Source organism: Haplochromis burtoni, unplaced genomic scaffold, assembly GCF_018398535.1.
Source record: "Haplochromis burtoni strain Fernald_Lab_line unplaced genomic scaffold, NCSU_Asbu1 Contig_129, whole genome shotgun sequence".
NCBI classification, from domain to species: Eukaryota; Metazoa; Chordata; class Actinopteri; order Cichliformes; family Cichlidae; genus Haplochromis; species Haplochromis burtoni.
The window spans coordinates 791,027-795,586 of record NW_024582490.1 but is presented as its reverse complement, the minus strand read 5'-3'; positions in this window follow the sequence as shown (position 1 = coordinate 795,586).

The window sequence follows — 4,560 nt, the reverse complement described above, 5'->3', positions numbered from 1 at the left end:
CTCTGTTGGTCTTCCTTGGTCTCTTGTGTTCTGGGGGCCTCTGGATGTCTGGAGTCTTGATCTCCTCCACACCTGCTTCACGCCCTGGAGGACGGGGCTGTGGCCCCCCCACACCCTCTAGCAGATTATTACATGAAGGAACCTTTTAAAAAAAAAAAAAACTAGCGCGTCCATGCTCACAGGTGTACACATGGGTGATCACACATACAAACTACACCCTTTTTGGCTCCTACCTCAAAGCGCACTGTGTTCTGTTGATCTTATGTGCTGCACAATAATGTTTAATATTTAGTATTTACCGTCATATTCCCATATATCATCATGATGTTCTTTATTGTATTGCTCTCGTTTTCTTCTGCTTGTTTTCTTTTTTCTTTCTCAACAGGTGATCCAGGTGATCGATATATGCATTTTTTTTATTTTATTTATTTATTTATTTTTTTGTCTGCTTATTTAGTTGGTTTTTGTTTTTTTGCCCTTTATCCCCGTCCCTCTTCTCTGCTGTTTTTCCCCTTCTTCCTTTCTCCCTTTTCTTTTCCTCATTTAAGTCTGTCCCATATCTAGCAAGTGAAAATAAAAAAAAATAAAAAAATAAAATAAAAGGTGAATCAAATAGACCATTATGGCAAGGCTGGGATGGTCAATTTGGTAAAGTAAATCTGTTGGGCATCTTTCTTTGCCTTTAGACAATAATTCTGATGGCAAAAGAGCCAAACGGGACAGGCAAAAACAAAACAAAAAAAAACAAACAAAAAAAACCTTTGTTGTTTGCATAACTCAGTTACTTTTTTGAAGAAGTAACTATATAATTAATTGCCCAACATTGCTCATTATATACTGTATTTTGCAGACAGAGTTACAGGACTCATTACAGTATATTTTTACCCTTCCGAGACCAATAAATATCTTTGCAAACCTTTAATGATGTTTATCCATTTGTGTGGTGGTAAAGTGAGTTCATATTTAAATATTTATACTTGAGAGAAACAACAGAAAATTATAACACAGTGTTAAAAAAGACTCAAAGAAGACAGAAGGTTTTTTTTAATGTTTAAACCTATAAGCTTTTTCTGATCACTTATATATATATTTTTAAAGCTAAATCTTGGAGCTAAATCTTACTGCATTAATTACTCATTCTCTGCCTCTTAAAAGTCTTTAAAAAGCAACCTAACAAATAAATAAAGAATAAAAAAGTAATAAATTTCATTCCATTGCATCAAATTCACCAAGAGCAGGCATAAATGCAGCAAAGCCCACATAAATTACCAAAGGACTGGCCTTCACCTTTATGTTAAAGTGCTTCCAGTGTGAAAAGCTATTATAAAGGTCTAATTTGACAGTAATGGCATTTCTGAGTCTAAGCTGCAGATAAGTGAAATCTGTTAATAGCAGCATTAAAAATTCTAACAAAAAAAAAAAAAAAGAGCCTCAACTGGACTGCATTCAGACAGTTCCTTCTACCCCTCAGTTTGCTGTTTAATTGTACACGTTGGTGAACTGGAAAGCACTGATGAAAAGCAACAATCAATTCTTGTGGGGTCTTTTATTTGCAGTTTGCACCAAGTCAAACATGGTGGTGTTGTGTGATGGTCTGGGGCTGCTTGCTTTTGTTGATGAACAGAGCGATGAAACCATGAATTCTGCTGTCTGCACGACAATGATCCACAAACGGCAAGTCCAACTCGGAGTGGCTTAAAAAAGCCCCAAAAGAGGCCATTCATGATCAAAAACACTCCAGTGTGGATGAATTAAAATAATTCTGCAAAGATGAGTGGGTCAAATTCCTCCAAAAGACTAATTGCCAGTTATCTAAAATACTTAACTGCAGTTCTCGCGACCAAGGGTGGCACGCCCAGTTATTAGGTTTAGTGGGCAGTTACTTTTTCAAACAGGATTGAATTCATCATTTAATAAAGGCTGCATTTTGTATTTACTCAGGTTGTCTTTGTCTATATCAGAATCTATGTCTGAATATCTGAATTTGCTTGATGATCTGAAATGTGTGGAACAAAAATGCAAAAACAAAAAATTTAAAAAAACAAATCAGGAGGAGGGCAAATACTTTTTAGTGCACCATATTATATTAAAATACCGTGCATATCTCTTGCTACATCTCATGTCGTTATATTTTGTTTCCATTCGTGCTGTCCCTCATTCCCCACTGTGTGTTCCGTCTGCCTGTTTAGTTTAGTTACTTTCCCTGTTTTCCCCGCTGTCCAGCAATAAAGCTGAGTTGTTTAAGTTCACTTTTGCCTCTGCGAGTCCTGCTCTTGTGTTCACCGTTCCTGCCTGCCTGCTCACAGTCATGACAGAAACGATATGTAATTTGTTCCAATTTCTTTAAAGGAATCTATGAAAAATGTTAAAGATGACACAGTTTGACAAGCATAAAGTAGAATTATTTTACCAACACCATGATTCCAAAAGAGCAGTTAGCTGAAAGCTTGGCACATCTTAGCATGGTGTGCAATTTGAAAAAAATGGACAAGTGGAAGATAGAAGAGAGGAGGTCAGGAGGGGACATCAGTGAGTACAGCCATCTGTAAAACACGGTGGAGGCTCTGTCATGGACTGAGGCTGAATGTCAGCCAGTGGTGTTGGAGATCACAGTGAAAATGGAGTAAAAGCATAAATGGATAGAAAATCACATAATGTAACACTGCCAGTCATGGATTGGTCTCCCCAGAGCCTGGACCTCAACATTACTGAAACAATGTGGGATCATCCTGACATAAAACAGAACAAAAGGCAGCCAACATCCAAAGAAAAGCTTTGAATGTCCTTCAAGAAGGCTGGAGAACTATTCCTGAAGACAACCTAAAGAAATTAGAAGAAAGCTGAACAAGAGAGTTCAGGCTGTGTTGAAGAATAAAGGTGGTCATACCAAATATTGACCTTTAAGTTCATTACAATCATACATACTCTGTTTTACGTTCAAATATTTATATATCCATATACTTAAATACTGTATTTCCATGTACGCTCGCACATGTTTCAATAAGACATAGTATTGCATATTTCAGCTCTAATTGTTATCAACCAACTAACAGCACTTTGAATGGAAGGAATTATTATCTGTGTCCTTACAGCATGTCAAATAAAAGAGAAGAGAACAAGATGAGAGCAACATTAAGGTGACATGTTCACTGTCTAAAATTCACAAAGAAACCGGTGGAAGGAATTTTAATACCGTTGTTATGGCTACCTTTTTTCACTCTACCTTGGTCCTCATCTGTTTCCCTGATTAAGGCCCATTATGGCAGGGACATTATTATTCAGCAAGAAGACATAATGGCAAGAAACATTTACACATCTCTTTATGTGAAATGGTTGGAATTTATTAGCAGCCCTGGAGATTTTTCTCACTTTCATTCTCTCAGGTACACAGAAGACTGTTTCTGCAACCCGGGCACTGATTAGCGCTATAAAAAACTGTGTTTTCCTCCCAAATGTCAGTTCTGTGAAAAGCCATCCAATGGTAGGAGATGACCTTTGCAAGACCTGCAGAACCTCTTTGTGATTAAAGTACCAACAAAGACTGATGGGACTTTAGTGACTTATGAAAAAAGTGAAAAGATTTCTTGTTCCAAGGCTTGATGGACGAATGAAAGAAAGAGCTTTCTTTTCAGTCTCAGCATAATTACCTTGAGGTGTTCAGCCTTTAAGACTACCCCTTGCAACCCTGATAAGGACACGCTAAAGAGAATGGATGGATGTTCAGACTTCATAAAGAAACACTGTTCATTATTCAGTTGGGTTATGCACTTTACCCTCTTCACTCATTTGACACAATCTTCTATTGGAGGAGTCATCAAGTATTGGCAAATCAAACTGGCTGGGTGATTCTGTGTAGAGGGAATGCTTGTTTTAATATAATAGTGATATTTGGTGACAGCGTATTGATCATCATCAATCATCTTATCATAAGCTAAACACAATGGTTAGAAACCTTACTCATTTGAACGTCCAGTAAAAGTTCTTTTTTACAGTAATCTCTGGTTTTTCACAGCTCTGGTTGCCTCATGTTTCCATCCCTGCCTACGACTTCCTGATATAATTCAGAGTACAACAAAGACATTTTTTAGTCGCCCAGCAGTCATTCATTTGACTAACAATGCCGCTGCTCTCCATGCTGCCACACTTTGTAACAGGTGGTGGGAAACTCAGTGATTTATGGCCATTAAATTCCCACTGAGCATATGTTGTGGTGACTCCAAGTTCACCACCATGCAAACTACATGTGTACATGAGAAGTGCATCTGTATGCCAGCTCAGGTGTCAGCTCGTGAACGACATCGAATTTACATTCATTTTCTGCTGACTTTACTTACTAAAATTACTTGCTAAAACTTAAATCATGGTGGCATATTTATGATGTGTCCTCCCAATATGAGCAATGCCAATTAAGACACATCTGTTACCTGTTTGTATGATATCAGTGTACCTGTACAACCCGTTCTCACTCCCAAAGCGTAACATTTTACGCTAGGTGACAAATCGTCAACATATTACGTTTTCGGCTACCCACCACGTTCCTAAATGACGACCTCGGAAAAA